General features: G+C 46.0%; 1 protein-coding gene across 6 annotated transcripts in view; it reads left to right on the top strand.

Annotated features, from left to right (window-relative positions):
• SCAF8 (SR-related CTD associated factor 8) overlaps positions 1-19,492 on the top strand; it is a 198,385-nt gene that overhangs the window by 164,234 nt on the left and 14,659 nt on the right. For all 6 annotated transcript variants that reach the window (XM_067701707.1, XM_067701713.1, XM_067701712.1 and 3 more), the window contains one exon: positions 6,320-6,405. The gene's annotated coding sequence lies outside the window, so the exon portion shown is untranslated. The remainder of the gene's footprint in view (positions 1-6,319; positions 6,406-19,492) is intronic.

The following is a 19,492-nucleotide window of genomic DNA, read 5'->3' as shown; positions in this document are numbered from 1 at the left end:
AAGCTACTGTATGTCCCTCTTGGCCTTCAGCTCGAAGCATTCACAGACTGTTGCTTTTAGCCACAAAGGAAGGTGTTTAGGATGGGAACTTGATAGACTTGCAAGGTTAAATCATCTGACGGGAGCCCTCCTATAGCCAGGTCATTAGTGTTAGATGTATGTTGGGTAGGGGGTGTCTTTTCATGTTAAAAATGAGAGAAGTTTTTCTCCCTTTAAAGGACTTAGATTATGCTCTTATCCTGCCTTCTGACAGCAATGGGAGAATCCAGCGTTTCGTTAGTGGTGATGTTTTAAGGCCTCCTAGTGTGTAATGTGTCCCTTGCCGTGGTGCTGGGCGTTTCTGCATCTTGTTCAGAGTGAGTAATGCAGAAAGCCACGTAAATTCAGCCTTTAGAAGGAACGGACTCACGGAAGCAGATGAAGAGAATATAGTTCCATATATTCTTTCACAACAATCACATGTTGCTTTAAAATTGGTGTGGATTTTGCTCACATGCTTCAGGGGAAATAGCTTCCAAAGGCAACAGACCACAGTGTAGCTTAGGCTTGCTCTCCGCTGTGGCATGGCCTGCCATGGCTGGGGTAAACCGTCACAGAGCTTCTCAGCAGACAGAGACTCAGTCCGGGGGATGCAGGAGGCTCTGCAGAACGTGTCAGAGAAGAGCATCTTCTTACATGTCAGACTGCCAAGGGCTCACGGAAGGGAAGGCAGCCCAGACGACTGCATTGTAGACAATCTCCAGATACTCAGGCACTGGGGACCCAGTTGCCGAACTGTGGCCTGGCCTGGGGCCTGGGCACAGCGCAGGTAGTGTACAAGGATCTGTGCTTCCTCACACTTATTCATCTCGTGGAAACATGTCAGGCTGGCTCCTCCAGGGCCCTGCATTTATTTTAAAGAATGTTAGAAAGGAAATAGATCGCTTACCATCTTCCTCCCTCTTTGGGCGTGTTTATTGTGATTGGAAATCATTCTCGGCCACGTGGTTGTAGCTCTCACCCCACTCTCTGTGCTCCTAGGTTAAACAGCCCTCTGTGCAAATAAACAGAAAAGGGAGAACTGTTTTATTCAGCTACAGAAAAAGGAGCGAAGTGAGAGCCTGGAGAGCTGGGAGGGTTCAGCATGGCTTGTGTCCTCTGCTTGTGCTTTTCCCCCCGCCCGCAGAGCCAGGACAAGAGGCACAGAACAGGCCTTCGCCAGCGCTGGCTGGGAGCCCGGACCCAGGTGTTCGGCAGTGAACGGGACGCCGGCCCCGGGTTGGTGTTTGCTAGAATTTACCTGGGGATTATCTTGACTATTCCTGGTGGGGGAGGAGATCGGGCGCTGCTCCGAACTTGATTAAAACCTGAAAGCAAGAAATAAAGCTGAAGATACTTTTGGATACCATCTATTTAAAAATTTCGTTCCAAAGCCAATAAAACCTCCAGCTGTTGGTACAATCGATTAGACTTACTTGCCATCGAAATCATTTTGAACACACTCTTAGAAGGAGCCCGATACTACCTAAGACCCCTCAGTGACTGACACAGGTACTCTGCACCAGAGCCCCTCAAAACGCGGCATTTGTATAACAAATGAAGGGAAGTAGGCTTAAATTGTCATCCTTTTCGTCTTACCAGGCCTGGAAATAACAGTTGATTATTATATTGTTAGTTCCCTATTTCAAGCAAATGATTTCGTTATGGAAATCCCCCTTTAGTTTAAAAGAGAAAAAAGGGAATTCTCTGGTGCTCCAGTGATTAGGACTTCATGCTCTCATTCCAGGGGCCTGGGTTCAATCCCTGGGCGGGGAATTAAGATCCCATAAGCCGTGGCCCCCCCAAAAAAGGACTTTCTCCCCATGGATGGGGCTGGTACCATCAGAGTCCTCTTCCTGCCCCCACCCCCTGAAAAACCCTCCACAGATACAGAAAACCACACAAATCGAGTGTGTGGCTTAATGAATCACCAAAGCCCAGAAATAGAACTGAACTGCTGCATCCCCCCAGCCCCTCCTGTGGTGACCACGTTCCTGTGTTTAACTTTTAATAGTTTTATCACTCAGCTGTGCTTCATCTCTAGATTCAAAAGTTTAATTTGCCTGTCTAAAAATATTTAATATACCTTTTAATACTCTTAAAAACTGTAGATACTTCCTCTAACTCCTTATAATTTACCTACTGCATGACCTTTAAGTAGGACTTAAAGTATCTAAGTTAAATTCTACCAGCCACACACTCGCTCACAAGTTACCTTGTGTTAGCTATAATTTTGAGACTTTTTTTTTTTTTGCAAACATAGTGATAACACCTAATTTTAATTGAAACATGGTAAAACCTAAAGCTAGAAATAATTTAAAAGGCTAAGAAGCCAAAAAACTTCTTTTGAATCTAGACGAGCAATGGAAAGGTTGAAGCTGTCTGGCTGATGTTCAAGGAGAGCTTTTCATTCTCTGATACCATTTTGTGATGTGTGTGCTTATATATAATCATTACATTACATATGATCATCTCTCTTCTGGACAAAGAAGGGAAATCAGCTATGGCTCTGTAAGAAAAAGCAAACCCAAAACCAAAATCACGAGCAAGCTGAGAAGTTAAAGTGCAAGGGCTCTGGTGTGCCAGGGGTCTGCCTTTCTGTTCTGGTTCTGCCATCACGTGATGCTGGCAAGGCATCCGCTTCTCCGTCTGTACGGTGAAGATCATATTTATTAATCAGAGTCCATCCAGGGCCTTCCCTGGTGGTCCAGTAGTAAAGAATCTGCCTTCCAGTGCAGGGGACGCGGGTTCGATCCCTGGTCGGGGAACTAAGATCCCACATGCCGTGGGGCAACTAAGCCTGCGTGCCACAACTACTGAGCTTGCGTGCCTCAACTAGAGAGACCGCATGCCACAAATTACAGAGCCCAGGCGCCCTGAAGCCCACACGCCACAACTAGAGAGAGAAAAAAAAAACCAAAAATGCATGCCACAACTAGAGAGAAGCCCACACGCCGCAACTAAGGCCAGACACAGCCAAAAAAATAAAGAAAAATAAATAAATAAAACTTAAAAAGTCCATCCATACTTCTGTTATGTAGAATGATTACTTATTAAACTCTCTGCCTTATTATTATTATTATTATTATTATTTTTTTTTTTTTTTGCGGTATGTGGGCCTCTCACTGTTGTGGCCTCTCCTGTTGCAGAGCACAGGCTCCGGACGTGCAGGCTCAGCGGCCATGGCTCACGGGCCCTGCCGCTCCACGGCATGTGGGATCTCCCTGGACCGGGGCATGAACCCGTGTCCCCTGCATCGGCAGGCGGACTCTCAACCACTGCACCACCAGGGAAGCCCTCTGCCTTATTATTAATCTTGATTCTTGAAAATGTTAAACCTGAGTCCTTGGTGTAAAAATAAAAAGGTGTGAAAAACAGCATACTCAGGATCCATCAGATATGATTTCATTTACTTGTGGGTACTAATACTTTATATTTTTTACCTGATAATAGCTTATTAGCATTGATAATAATAATGATAATAATAACTAAAATGGCGAATACTTGCAGAATAACATTTAGTTCATGCAGTGCTTTCATATGAACTATCTCTGTTTTAATAGAATAAAAAAATCCTACCCTAATTATTTCTCCTGCTTTCAACATGTGCTAGTATTCTCTCCTCAGCCGGTAGTGAAGAGGAACTTATTAAAGATGCAGGTGATGGGTGAAGAAACATAAAACATAAACATCTATTCATTGCTCTTCTATACATTTCTGGGGCTGTTTATTTTGTATAGTACCCAGTGCTTGTCATCATCACGTAAGTCTGTGCCACAAAAAAATATGGGTTAAATAATGGATAAGATAATTAATTTGACATTATCTCATGTCATTGCTTGTTAAAAAATAACTATGCAATAACCAAGTCACCAAAATGACACAGTGAACTTAGCTGCCGCCCTGAGCTAGGTCTTACTGCATAGTCTCTTAAACCCACATCAGAGAGGCTTACAGCATGAGTCACTCAGGTTACTCTACAGGAAGATCTTTTTTCTCTCACCTTGAGTCCATACTCAGACATCTGAGAAAGTATCTCCGCGTGGCCATCCAGTGGACTGCCACAAATCCTCAACCTGTAAGCATGGTATCTAGAATATGTCCGAAGGAAGTTGTGTTCAAAGAAAAGAAAACTGAGTTAACTGTTTTATCCTGCTAAGGAAGGTCACAGTAACCTGTCATCCCAAAGGAGGCGCTGTTCTTGAGATTAAGATCATTTAAAGGAGCCCACATCTGGCTCCCTGGCTTCCACCTTCCGCACTCCGGAGGCTCTCCTACACTCTCTTCACAGTGGGATGCTGGGAATTGAGAGGCCTTCCAGCAGCTTCCACAGTTCTAGCAATTCGGGCTAGATTGGGGTTCCATCTCCTTGAGGTTTAATCCCCTCTTCTTGAGTCTGACTCCATTGGTGTCATTGTGCCTTTTGTGGCTTCATGGCTGCCACCTTTCCCAGACTGGGGGAGAAGGGCCCCTACTCTGTTTTCCTTTCTAGTCCTGGAAATTTCACCCCAGCCCTTCTCAAGCTCTTCCTAGCTTTGAGCATTAGATGTGGGCATCCCATCCTTAAGAGGTTTGTCTTTGGTGAGGAACCAAAATTGTCCCCAGCTTCCTCTGGAGCTAAGTGCAAATTCATCTGCAGGCGGACGCTCCCTCCTGTGCGCGCTTACCATTACGCATGACCTCCTAACACAGCGCTTGTCACTTTGCTCTATAACTTGACGGCTTTCACAATTTTTTCCACCATCACCTACAAAAGGAAATATATTTTCCATTGCAAATCAATGCACACAGACGTATATATATGATTGATGCAGAGATATAGACATATATCCATGTGAGTTGCCTCACCTTTACGCCATGCTCTCTGATATTTTCCATTCTGTGCTGTTCTGTTCTACTTTGTTCATTTATTTATTCTGAGTGCTGTTCAAGACCCACTAAACTGGCTTCATGATCTTCTATCTAACTGGGCTACAAGCCGCTGTTGGAACAACATAGCTCTGATTAACTTGCTTGACTCCCCGCTGCCCCATCCCTGCTAGACTGTGACCTCACTGTGGGCAGGAGGCGGGGCTTATCCATTTCTCCTTTGTAGACTGACCACCCGCCTTGGTGCCTGGCAGGTAGCAGATGCTCAGGTAAATACTAGTTGAACCAAGGAACCCAGCCTCGTTTGTAAAATGTGTGAAATGGAGAGGTGCCCAGGCATACCTGTGGGACAGTTGTGAGAACAGAATGAGATCATGTATTTAAAGCAGAGAACACAGGGCCTAGTGCCAACAGATGTTCAATTAACACATGTTTCTTTCTGGTTTTCTCCAACTGGCTCACCCTTTAATTGATGAGCTGAACTGCGCTGCACTTTCTTTAACTAATGAGAGGTTTGAAGTCCATCAGCCTGAGGCCTCCAGACACTCAGCACTCTGAGATTTTCCAAGTGCCGTGGAGCCAGGGACAGAGAGCCCTTCAGGGAGAGCAATTTCTTCTAGGGTTTAGCCCAGGCCACCCTCTGGCTGTACATAGGGGAAGGTCATGGGGCGAGTTGGTTTTGTCATACCCTAGTAGGACTCATTTCTCCATGAAAGGTGGAGACGAGCTCATTATTAGAATTTCTTTGCAAAAATGAAAATGACTTGCGCATTTTAAAAGACTACAAAATGAGTTTAAAATCAGCGTGAAATTTAAAGTGTTTTGTGACTCAGAAGTCTTCGTGATAAGAGGTATTGTTTCAGAACGCCAACACCTAAATGAAGTCTGATGTAGCAGAAAGAGCAGTGGTTCGATCAGTAACCGGTCACTAGACTGTGGGTAGGACAGCTTCTCTGGATCTTATTTCTTCATCTTTGAAGGAGAATCCTACCCATTCCCAAGACTTTGTGATCACAAATATGAACTTTAAACCCCTTCATTTTACATTTGCTGGATCGTATTAACCGGCAAGGAGATAACATTTCACTGAAAACGTTATCTCAGCTGCAGAGTCTGAATCAAATACAGGACCTGCAACCTTTTCTCTTTATAACCATTTCTTGCTACTGTCGCGCAGCAATACTAAATGACGCTTTAGCTGACCTGATCACCAAAATGAAGAGTCAGGTTATCTGTCATCTGCATAAATGAAACTTCAAAAATCAGGCTTTAAAAAAAAAAAAAAAGGCTTTTGCATGCATCGTCACAGTAGTAATTCGTTCTGAACTGTACTTCATCTTGTCCATGAAATGTCAGCTCTTCGTTTAATGCAGTGTGAATCGATCATTCACATATGAGTAATTTAACGAGCCCACTTGCTGTTTTCTTCCAGGACAGAATGACTCGGAAGATAATGGAGCTTCGAAGCCTAGCAGAATATGAAGTCCTTCCTCTGCATGGATCTCGTTTAAATTTAAGGTCAGTAGTGAATTCCATTTGCTACCAGCTGGTACCTGCCCTCTTCCCAGGCTCCTAACGAGCAGGCTGTCCTGAAATTAGCAGAGCGGTTAGAAATGCCTCGCCTGCATTGGTATGAAAGTCAAGATTTTTTCAGATGTCTAGGAGAAGTAAAATGCGTGGTGTGGGGAGGTTAGCAGCGCAGTTCTGTGGCCCCAGCTCCCTCATACAGAAGCTTCTCATTCGCTCCTTCTCGGCACTGCCCCTCCCCCTCACAAAGATTCTGATTGGAAAAGAAAATCGGATAATAAGTGGTTCAGCTTGAAAGGTTAAGCTCCCCGCCAAAAATGTCAAGCAGGACTCCCTTCCCTTTGTTGTTTTCAAAATGAACATAGAGTCAGCTTCCACGGGGCACAGAGGGTGGTGTCACATGGCTTCTTGTATAGAGAGACAAAGAAGTTGGTGTCAAAAATGGTCTTCTGGGCTTCCCTGGTGGCACAGTGGTTGAGAGTCCGCCTGCCGATGCAGGGGACGCGGGTTCGTGCCCTGGTCCGGGAAGATCCCACATGCCGGGGAGCAGCTGGGCCCGTGAGCCACGGCCGCTGAGCCTGCGCGTCCGGAGCCTGTGCTCCGCGGTGGGAGAGGCCGCAGCAGTGAGAGGCCCGCGTACCGCAAAAAAAAAAAAAGGTCTTCTGCTGACTCATTTGCTGTCTGTTGCTCGTGTTTTGCTGACTATGTTAACCTCCTGGTCAATCTCCCTGCCCTGCTGTAGTTTTGCCACCTTCCGCCTAAAATTAGATGCATGTCCAACCACGTCACTCCCCGGGAAGGCCCCTGTCTCCCCCAGGATTAAATCCAGCCTCCCAGCCTGGCTTCCAAGGGCTTTGTGGCCCATCCCTGCCCGCATCCTCAGCCACATCTCGTGATGCCCCTTCCTCACTTCTGGACCCATCGTCTGTTTGGTCCCTCTGTGCCTTTGCTCTCGCTGTTCTCTGTCTGGCACGATCTCTAGGCCCCTCCACCCCTGCCTGCATTGCAAGACTCACTCACGTGTCAGCCCCTCTGGGCAGCCTTTCTGGGGCCCCCGGCACTGGGCAGCAGCCTTCTCCATTGTCCCTGCACACACACCTTCGTTCCTACACCCACGACATCATGTCCATATGACAGTTTTACTTTTCTCTTGAAACATGACATCAACCATTTGTTAGCAATGGATCCAACCAATTTTGTGAAACCACATCAGATTATTTCAAATAATTTTTTTGAGTAGAAAAAATATAACTCCTTCCCCCCAAACAGGATGATCTTTGAGGCTGACTGAGAAGAGTGTGCCTCCTTTTCACCCATGTGGGGAGTAGTATTTTGCCTGAGTTCCTATCTTTGAAAGCGCTCTTAAAATTTGTTATTGGTAAATATCCCATTGAACTGTTATATGAGCATTAACGTTAAATACGTGGCTAATGTGAAAATGGTCTTCTTAGAGAGTTAGCTCTTTTTGTCAAATACATGAAAAAGGCCTGGGTTCAGATGAGCTGAGATGCCTGGTCAGTTCTGCACTCTTTCTGGGAAGAGCTTGAATTTCAAGAGCTCCCCTCAGCCGCTCCCTCCACAAATAAACGTGGGGTGAAAACCTCAGTGAACTGAGGATCCCATGTGGAGAGAATTCCAGTTTTGTGGAATTTCACAGCCTGTGCTCACCGAATGGCATTCCTGAGACTGTTGCGTTTGGATAAGAAGAAAAATTCTCTGTGACCTTGAAACTTCCGTTTTGGATAATTCCTCCTCTATAACTTCCTCATTGTATTCATGGCTGCCCGCGGATCCAAGGTCAACCGTTTCTTCCTGCCTGCTGAGAGACCGGCAGCTTCAACATTTACTGTTTTGTTGCCACATTATTAGGAGCTGCCTCCTGGTTTGCACCATAAAATTCTAGAGTGTAAACACTTGGGCATCTATTTTCATGTGTGGCAGACTCACACTGTGGGCACACACAACCCTTTTGTTACCTCTTTGAACTCTGAATGAGATTTCAGGAGTGTGCACCTCAGGGGTAGATCCCTACCTTTGCAATGGGTACATACCCTACTGCACCCTACCTGTACTTTTCCCCCTACCTGAACCTCTGAGCCAAAGGGCAATAAACCGGCACATGCCAGCCCCACCATGGCCTACAGACAGCCCTCCCTTCCAGACAGATACGCATGTGCACACGTGCACATTCTTGCCTGCAATCTCCCCGCCCCGCAGGCATAATACACATACCTAAAGGTTTAGGGCTGTCCTTAAACATGCACTGGATGGGGACTTCCCTGGTGATCCAGTGGTTAAGACTTCACGCTCCTAATGCAGGGGGCCCAGATTCGATCCCTGGTCAGGGAACTAGATCCCACATGGTGCAACTAAGAGTCCGCATGCCACAACTAAAAATCCCACGTGCCACAACGAAGATCCCGCATGTGGCAACGACGGTCCCACGTGCTACAACTAAGACCCAGAGCAACCAAATAAATGAATAAATATTAAAAAAAAAAAAAAAAAAAGCACACCCTGGATGTCCACCTGGGGGTCCAAATATGGGATGAGACTGCAAAGGCACACCTGGAGTAATTTCTGAATATTCCTCCCATCTTTCTTTGTATATCACCCCTCTTCCCCTCCCTTAGCTAAGACGTATTTCCATGAGGCCATATTTCTCCTGGCTCCTGTCTTTCTTTCTGTCATTGTCTTTTCTTCCTGGCAGAGCGCCAGCCTGAGGTCTCCCTGTGTGGACGCTACTGTGATCTGTTTTTCTAGAGGCCCATGCAGTGATCGTTCTGAGCCACTCACGCTCTGCCTCACCCTGTCATGACGGAGGGCGCTGGCAGGAGGCCTTGGGTCTGGATGGGAAGCCAGTCCCGAGTCCCATCATTCCTTTATGCAAACCAGTTATGCTCTCTGGTACAAAGAGTTCATTGTTGGCTTGAGCCAGGGACTGAGACTGTAACATCAGTTCCACTGATCTCAAGAAGACCTCTTCAGCCTAACGCGAAGTGACCTGCTAAACCACTCTCTGAGAATTTATATGAATCATATTGACCCTGCAGTCATGTCAGGTTTTATTTTTTGCGTTTAGGCAAGTCACTGTGCACAAAAAACCATTGGGTGAGTGTGTGCACATTTGCACAAAGAATTTTAAGTCATTATTGCAGAAAATTTGGGGCCTCGCCAGTGGGATCAGAATTTTGAAAGATGTGCAAAAACATAGAGAAGAGTGAACAACCAAGGATGAACATGAGAAGGAATTTGGGACAGCAGAAGCCTTAAATGAACCTTGGCTTGCGAAGATGGTAAAAAGGACTTTTAAAACTGTCTTTAGACAGAAGAAAGTGAGAATGGGGGCTAATCAGTGCCCAATTGGAGAAATTGAGCATGGGGTGGGCTGCCATTTTTTTTTACAGATATCACAGAGGGCGTTTAATGAGCAAAGGGGTGTCAGGATCAGCTGACCCCTCCAGACCTGAGAGTCAATGATTCTATGAAACAGATGTTGAAATTCTGTATGAGGTCCACAAACATCCCAGGATGTGAAGTAGTAAGATAATTCTAGAATTGGAAAGATTGCCTGCTGAAGAGTTATCAGTAGTTATGGCTTTTCACCTAAAATGTTTAACGCATTTTCCACAGTTACTGAATTTATTCCCAGGACATAGTTTATTCTCTGGGAGAATCCTATTCATTCAGTGTGCTCCACCGTTAGCTGATAATACTCTGTACTTAAACAATCCCTTTCATCTGTGGGTCTCAAAGAATTTTATAAGGATTCATTAGTTCTCACGTGTGACTTTGTCTGCACACTTGTGAAATGGATAGTGAACAATTTTACACCCAGGCAAAGGCAGAATACTGAGGTGGTGTCTTCTGGGTGTCCGATTGCTGGTGGCCGAGATGCCCAAATGAACTCCAGCCTCTTCCTGCCATTTATTCCCGCCCTTTATATCAGATCTTCTGACATTCAACTATCAAATAAGGTATGAAATTTGGGAGAACTTTCCAGACTTCTAATCAGCATATGGGTTTGAGAATTATGTATCCCGTCTGGCTTTGTCGTGTATTCTGTCCCACACACAAACTCACACACAAAGCCAGAGCTGTCTGGAAGGCTCTGGGACAGGACTGAGCACTTTATTGTTGCCTTACCATCCCCCCCCTCACCCCCATGTCCCACCTTTCCAGCCCCCGTTACCACTTAACACTGTTTAACTAGTAACAGGGAATTCCTCAGGGGTCGGAGATGAAGGGAACGCTCACCTCCCACCCCCTGCAGTTCTGACTTTGACACATTTTAATAGTTAAAATCTAAACATAACCTGATGCCTTCATTTCCTCCCCATCTGTCCCTTCTTAATCCCCTACAGTCCAGCTTGCATCCTCTCCCCTCTACCGGAGTCACTTTTTAAATGTCTTCAATGACCTCCTTGTGGAATTCCACAAGACGTTTCTTGGGGTCGTTCCACTTGACCTCCTTGATACTGTTGCCCACCCTGCCCTCCTCCAAACTCTCTTTTCCCTTGACCTCTGTGGCCCTGAAATCCCTGTTTTCCTTTCCCCTCTATGGCCATATCTCTTTCTCATTCGGAGGACATCCAGTGCTGTGGTCCTTGAGCTTCTCTGATCCTCCCGTGGGATCAACTCTTGCCATCCTTATCTCCCACGGGCTAGAGATAGCTCTCCCCCGCTCCCAGACTGAAAATCCCAGAGATCACGTTCATACTTCTCTTCCTCTCATTTCCTATATCCAGTGGCTCACGGAGTTCCTATTTTTCCCCTGAAGAAGCTCTTAGCACTCACTGCCTTCTCGACTCAGAACCCTAGCACCCAGAGCACCGTCCCCCAAACTGTTTCGATCATGTGCATTAACAAAATCTGTACAATTCACGCTTCCAGTTCTTGACTGTTTACGTATTATGTGCTGTATTAGTCTGCTAGGGCTGCCACGGACTGGGCGGCTTAAAGAACAGAATTTTATTTTCTCACAGTTCTGGAGGCCAGAAGTCCAAGATCAAGTTGCCATCAGGGTCGGTTTCTGATGAGACTCTTCTTGCTTGTAGACGGCCACCTCCTTGTATCCTCACATGGCCTCTCCTCTGTGTGTGTGCAGAAAGAGAGAGAGAGAGAGAGTCCTGGTGTCTCTTCCTCTTTTCGTAAGGGTCCTGTCAAAATAAGGCTGCAGGGGCTTCCCTGGTGGCGCAGTGGTTGAGAGTCTGCCTGCCGATGCAGGGGACGCGGGTTCGTGCCCTGGTCCGGGAGGATCCCACATGCCGTGGAGCGGCTGGGCCCGTGAGCCATGGCCCCTGAGCCTGCACGTCTGGAGCCTGTGCTCTGCAACGGGAGAGGCCACAGTGGTGAGAGGCCCGTGTACCACAAAAAAAAAAAATAACAATAAAAAAAATAAGGCTGCACACTTATGACCCTATTTAACCTTTAATACCTCCTTAAGGCCCCATCTCCAAATACTGTCTCATTGGGGGTTAGGGCTTCAACATGTGAATTTGGGCACAAGTCAGTCTATAATATACATATTTTCTATTCAGTGGGTATGTTCATTTAAAATACATAAAATAGACTCAAAAAAGATGAAAAATTTAAAAGTAAGTACACGTAAGAATTCTGATATTTTCTCCCCACATCCCAGGGCATCACCTCGGCGTACCCGGGATACACACCCAGCATTCAAAACCACGGGCCTGAGCAATGACCGCAGTGTCCTAACAGATCTGTCCACCGCTGGGCTTTCATGTCGTCTTCCCATCCAGCTCAACCTGTGTATTAGCCTTTGTAAAATGGTGGTTTCTTCTTCCCCCTTCCTCAGAAGACATTGGTGCTCTGGGTTGCCCAGGAGAGGCCAGGGCACCTGCCAGCTTGACCTTCAGGGCCCTCCATGTCCCAACACGACCGCTGCTTCAAGCCATTGTCCCTCCCGCTGCCTCCCTCAGTGCCCCCTTCCTCCTCTGCAGGTCCCGAGCTTGTAATTCACATCCTCACCACCTTCCCTCTTCACTCCCGCACGTTTGTCTCTCCCTCCTTGAAGCTCTGTCCCATCCTTTGGTTCAGGCTCACCTGCCGTTCAGCAGTGTTACTTCCACTTTCATGGGTGCCGTCTTTCCCCCTCAACTGGGTTACGGTCTCCAAAAGCTCATGGTCCAGGTTTCTTCTTCCTTTTACATCCTCCCCTGAGCACAGACTCCGAGCCTGTCCTCTGTCCTCCTTCTGGTGGTTGTGGCTGGATCGAGACCACCATGGGGGCGCTGGAAGCAGTGACACCATCTGACTTGCTGTGCACGCACGGCCTGGGTGTGTTCAGAGAAGGCAGCTTAACACGGCTGAGTTCCTAAACCTACTCCAGCTCAGCTTCTTGCCGATGCTATTTCCCAGAATTTGCTAATATATTCTCCTAAAAATTTAATAGAAGGAAAGTTGGCTGCTCATTGAAAAGTGTACGCTTGAGCGCAGACTCAGATCACCTTAATTAATGTTGACGAATGCAAGGTTTATTAGCAAAGCAGCCGTCTCTTTAGTGCCCAGTGGGGCTCAGGGCGTGCGTGTAATTCATTCCGATAGCCATTTCCTGGACTGAGCACTTGGCATTCACCGACCACAAGGTGCACCTATTCCCAGATAGCAGAGCTGGGATGCTGAGGGTGATTTGAGATGACGAACACTCAGGAAAAGAATGACTTTGCACACTGGAAAGGCAGCAAGTCTGGAGCTGTTTCCAAACCATGAATTCTCCTTTAAAACTCACCAGCTAATGCTGGCCTGAGAATTTCAAAATGAAGGTACCAACTCACTTCCTGAATTATTGTATCTTCATGGCCCTGTGGCTGCAGTCCAGCCATCCAGTTCCCAGAGGCGTGCATGGGGACCATGCCATTCCTGGGATGAAGGCCTCGGAGACCTGTTAGCTGAAACCCGCTCTTCTCTGTGAAATGAACGTGTGCAGGCTGCAAATTAGCTTCCTGGTGCACCTTCAGGAGGGGATTGCCCCTCCAGTTGAATTGTTTAATATTTAAACTATGTATTCTTTCCTTATCTACGTGGTAAACTTGGCAGACTCAGCGAATGTTATAATTGTGCTGAGTCCAAAAGTCATTTCATAGTATATGTTTCAAGTATAATGTGGTTCAGTGTCCTGAACCAAGATTATCTCACCAACCTCTTTGAGTGTTACACAGTGGCCAGGGATACTAACTGGCCCTGTGGGTGACACCCACGTAATCTGCAGAGACCATGCAGGTAACCCTCAGGCCATGTTTGTCAGATTAAAGTATAATTGCAACAATCCTGTAACGGCTAGTTGTTGATTTTGTCTTGGTTTCTTCATACTTTTGCATAAGAGCTACCTGTATCTCTTACATGGGAAGCAAAGGGCTGAGTTGGAGAGAGGGACGGACCTGGGAAAGGCCAGGGGACACATAGAAATGTCTCCTAGTTGAATAGTTCTTTGAGATTTTTGTTGTTTTCATTTTCACAAGAGACCCACAGAGAGGGAATTCCCTGGTGGTCCAGTGGTTAGGACTCCACGCTTCCACGGCTGAGGGCCCAGGTTTGATCCCTGGTTGGGGAACTAAGATCCCGCAAGCCACACAGTGAGGCCAAAAAAAAAAATAAAAAAAAAAAAAAGAGAGAGAGAGAGAGAACTACAGAGAAAGAAGGAAAGAAGGAGGGCGGGGGAGAGGAGAGAGGGAGGGAAAGATCAAGAAAAGGAGAAACGAAAGAAAAAGAATGAAAAGAAAGGAAGGGAGGAAGAAGAGAAAGAAAGAAAGAAAGAAAGTAAGAAAGTCTCCGCATGGATCCCATGCGGTTTTGTGAGGCCACCTCTTGGAAGAGAGTTTAACTCAGGACACAGCTTCCCCTCGCAGCCTCCCTCCACCGTGGCTGTTGGCAGGGGCCGCAGGGACATTACAGACGCCACCAGCAAGGGCTGCGGGGCCAGCCTCCTTGCTTCTCCGGGCCCTCGGCTGAGGCCCGTGTGGGGAATAGCCACGTGGGTTGCCAAGTCAAGCATTTTCACGGCCTGAGTCACACAGACAGAGCTTTAACTCTGTGAACACAAACCAGGCAAATAAAGAACAAAATGCCCATCCCAGGAGGCGAGGGAATGATCGTTAAGTGCCCCTACAGGCCCTCAGGGTAATTCCCTGCACCGTTCCCTTCTGCGCGAGGGTAACGCAAACTCCTAAGGCCTTGTTGAGTATCAGGCCTCCTCGCTGTCGTCTTTAAAGCCTGCTTGGAAGCAGAAGGGCGCAAACCAGGACGGAGTTCGGAAAGTCTGCGTTCATCGTTGGGGTTTAATTAAAACACACTGAGCCTTGCAGAAGCTTGTGGTTTAGAGTAATGGAAAATTTAGGGAATCAGAAACAGAGATGGATCTGAGGAAGAAAGGTCTGATTTTCTCCTCAAGCCTCTGGATTTCTTGCCTTCCATTTCCTCCCAGACTTGTAGTTGACACCTTCTTAAACATGTGAATTATTTTTCTAATAAAGGATTACTCAATTTTATAATCGCAAGTATTTGGTATTTACTTATACAGAGGCATTATCCAAATGTTCATGCTATTTCATATTCCCTTCTATTAGGTTAATTTATAAACATATATTTATCATACACCTCCCACGTGCAAAGCAAATGAAGGGTGCAAGGGGTACAATTGTGAGCAAAACTGCTTTCTCTAATTGCAGCGAGCGGGGGCTACTCTTCGTTGTGGTGCACGGGCTTCTCATTGCGGTGGCTTCTCTTGTGGAGCACGGGCTCTAGGCATGCAGGCTTCAGCAGTTGTGGCATGTGGGCTCAGTAGTTGTGTCTCGCGGGCTCTAGAGCACAGGCTCAGTAGTTGTGGCATATGGGCTTAGTTGCTCCGCCGCATGTGGGATCTTCCCGGACCAGGGCTCGAACCCATGTCCCCTGAATTGGCAGGCGGATTCTTAACCACTGCGCCACCAGGGAAGCCTGCAAAGTAAGATTTTAAGAACATTATTTTCCGGGCATTCTTGTCAAAATCAATGTACAAACAATCAATCAATTGGTCAAACCAAACAAACTCGATACTGTGTTGGGGGTTAGGGGCTAATATCAGGCAGGTCTATGAGAAGCTTTATTCGTCATCATAGCCGCTCCTCCCCAGAGCAATAAATAATGATACAATACTCCTTGCGCTCAGCTGGCTGTGTCAGTGACCTTAATCGAGTCATTTGATTTCTTACTTTCCGTATCTGTGAAGTGAGGGTTTGGGCTTAATGATCTTTAAGCACCTTTTTTATTTAAACTTTTTTTTTTTTTAATATTTATTTATTTATTTGGCTGCACCAGGTCTTAGTTTTGGTATGCGGTATCTTTAGTTGTGGCATATGGGATCCAGCTCCCTGACCAGGGATCGAACCCGGGCCCCCTGCATTGGGAGTGTGGAGTTCCAGCCACTGGACCATCAGGGAAGCCCCTAAGCACCTTTTTTATTACTATCAACACACTAAGCAGGTACCTGCAGCGGTGGCCAGTGCTTTTACACTTTCCTGTCCATGCCGCCCTCCCACATACGACACAAACATTGGCCATCAGGAGATTGAAGGCAGAGAGAAGGAAGAAATAGGATAAGCACAGAAGAAACATGTCAAGTAAATTATGCCTTCAGACTCGAATTCTAATTATTTCCTCTTGTCTTCCTTCTTCTACTAAATCATGTTCTTCTTTGTTATGTAGTGATTGAGTTCATCATCTTTAAGTCATGCATTCATTTGTGGAACACTTCAGGGTGTCCAGAATATTCCAGGACAGGGCTGTGTGTTGAGGATGTGGACATGAACAGTTTGACCTCATATGGTTTTCCCTCTACTAAAATCAGTACATTTTACCCAAAATAGTCCGTTGACACCCTTTTCAATTCTAGGCTCCCCCTCCTGAAAGGCTAGTGTGGAAAATATTTTGCAAACATAATGACCAAAAAAAAGACTAGTCTTTTTTTTTTCTTTGAGCTATATCTAATTGCTTAAATTTCAAACCTAAATGTTTGAAAGACAGACCCTACACAATCATCCATTACTCTTGTCCACATGCATAAACAAATAAAACTCATAGTTGCGTCGTCATATGTGCCTTTCCTGTCGTCCGTAATAATGTTCCCTGGGAAGAAGTAAGACAGGTGGCATTTTTAAAGTTTTTTGAATCTCTCGTGACAGAGAAGCTTATGCTCATTTTATAACACCTACTGTATACCAGATAATAAGTGTATACTGATTCATTTTCTATTTTGGTAAATAACTTTCAGAGAATGGCAGTATATCTTCAGAGGATGATAGATGAAGGACCTCCCTTTAAAAAGAATATTTCAAACTAATTTTCCCCTAATTATATTGGAAGGTTTTTAATGACAAAGTTCATGAAAGGGTCATTGGATTTCAAAAATTCTCCTTGCTCTGTCGATATGACTTAAATGTTTTAAACTAAGAGGGTATCTGGATTTATGAGCTTCCACCTACGTCTTGGATTTAAGGGGAAAAATAGGTGTTTGGATTTATCTTCATGATCGATTTTATATTCAGGAAAGAACTCTGTCATGAGGTTGCTTTCGTCAACTATTGTTCATTTCACACAATTTGAACAGATTTTTAATTTATTTTTAAATTTGTTTAAAATTTAAATTAAAAAAAATTTTTTGGCCGAGCCGCGTGGCATGCAGGACCTTTGTTCCCCAACCAGGGGTCTAACCTGTGCCCCCTGCAGTTGAAGCGCGGTGCCCTAACCAGTGGACCACTAGGGAATTCCCACGAACAGATTTTTTTTAACTATTTTATTCAAGTAGAGTTGATTGACCATGTTGCATTATGAACAGGTTTTTAATTAAGGTTTACAGGTGAGTCACCATAAAAATGATGCCAACTCTTCTCCCCCCACCCCCACCCCGTGAAGCCATCAAAGGACCCTGCCCTTGTTTTGTGTGAAGGGGCCGTGAGTGAGTGTTGGAAGGTCCCCTCCCATAACCCCACGTCTGAGAGGGGCATTGCCTGCCGTTTCTCCTTCTCAGTTTAAAAAGATCCTTCTGGACTTCCCCATCACCAAGACACTCATCTATCATGATGACTAAATTAAAGCAACTCGAAGAATTGTTTTTACTTTATTGTCTGCATAAACTAACAGCCCCAAGAACTTGCAGGGCGAGTTTAAGGGTGGGCAAACCACACACGTGACCGTGAGAGGGACGGAAAGTCTCCTGTAGCATTTTCCCCAGAAGGTCGGCAGAAATGTGAACCAGTAATTACTTCAGAAGACAAACTGCTGTGTCTGTGGGGAAGGAAGAGTGCAGCATTCAGCCTCCCTGGGCCTCGAGACACTGGGCGGGCAGCACACGGGCCCACGGTGCTCATGGCGCCCACTATTACACAGACTTCCTGTTTCTGATTTCAGGCCTTTCAGAAAATTTCCTGTGAAATGGAAATCCTGACTGGTCTTTTCTGGTGCATTCTTACTACATGGTAGAGAGCTAATTTCACATCATTGAGGAAGCTTTTCCCAAAGGGACTAAAACTGGGCTACTGGAGAAAGTATAAAAACACACATGCAGGAGACAGGTTAGCGTTCAGGCCCAGTTGCACTGGATGACTGTGAACGCTTCACACTCCACAGAGGAACTCCGGAGCCCCGGCACTCAGCCCTGTGCAGGGCAGCTTTCAAAAGCTGCAGCAGACCAGTTTCTTTGTGCGTTGAAGAATCACCTCCTTCAGAACCCTTGGGAATTCTCAAACTTCCATATCTACATCATGAATTACATACAACACCAGTTCTCCTTTTGGAAAATTTGATATTTAAACACTAATGATGTTAATATTTTTTTAAAAATGTGTACATGTCACAGGCAGGGAACGTGCCAAACACCACCCACACGACTCTTCACAACAACCTCACGAAGTAGGAATAGCCCCACTTTACCCATGAGGAAACTGAGGCCAGAGGAAGAGGAAGTAATTAACCCAAAGCCAAACAGCTAAGAAGCAATGGAAGCAGGATTGAGATCAGCTCCATTTGACTCCAGAGCTCATGATCTCAGTGAGTTTCTGCTGTATTGCCTCGGTGTAAGTGATACGAACAGCTGCTCTAGTTAATGATTGACTTAGGCAAGTGAGGACAGCTTGCGTGTACTTATTCTGACGAGCGTTTATGGTACCATATCCAAATGCGTCTGCATTTCCTTAGCAAGGATGGGAGCAGAGAAGCTAAGTGCAGACGGTTTGCTTGTCCTCTTCTTATCTGGAATATCCTCTACTCCAAATATCTAATTTTCTTGTCCCTGTCTTTTCATGACCACTGAATCAACAGCCACGTTTGTCCCTGTCCTTTAAATAGTGTGTGTGTTTTGGAGTAATCAGAAAACAAAGCTACATAAAGAAAACACGAAGAATGTTTTCTGGTGGAGATTGTATTGCAGAATCAAGCTTGGAAATGTGACATAATTTCCAGTTTCCCCATTGATTGAGGCTCTGATGTAAGGGGATTTTTTTTTTTTTTTTTTTACTTAATTTGTTTATTTTTGGCCGCGTTGGGTCTTCGTTGCTGTGCACGGGCTTTCTCTAGTTGCAGTGAGCGGGGGCCACTCTTTCGTTGTGGTGCTCAGGCTTCTCGCTGCGGTGGCTTCTCTTGTTGCGGAGCACGGGCTCTAGGCGCACGGGCTCCAGTAGTTGTGGCACGCAGGCTCAGTAGTTGTGGCGCACGGGCTTAGTTGCTCTGCAGCATGTGGGATCTTCCCGGACCAGGGCTCGAACCTGTGTCCTCTGCATTGGCAGGCGGATTCCCAACCACTGCGCCACCAGGGAAGCCCTAAGGGGATGTTTTACAAAGTCCTTTTTAGTGGCAACTCAGACACACCTTCAGATAGAGACATGCCACTTGGGCATCAAGCAGAGGCTTAGCTGTCTGAAAGCCACCAGCCTGATGGAGAAGGAATGACTCCGAACCCCCAGGCTGGGCTTGTTTGCTTTCCTCCTGGAGGATAATAGGATGCTAAGTATTGGGTTTAGCTGCCCCTCTCCCCCGGCCCCCAGAATGGTCTGGAACAGGATTAGCCTCACACCATCATACTCTGGAC

Source organism: Pseudorca crassidens, chromosome 13, assembly GCF_039906515.1.
Source record: "Pseudorca crassidens isolate mPseCra1 chromosome 13, mPseCra1.hap1, whole genome shotgun sequence".
Taxonomy (NCBI): Eukaryota; Metazoa; Chordata; class Mammalia; order Artiodactyla; family Delphinidae; genus Pseudorca; species Pseudorca crassidens.
This window is presented reverse-complemented; position numbering and strand designations above follow the sequence as displayed.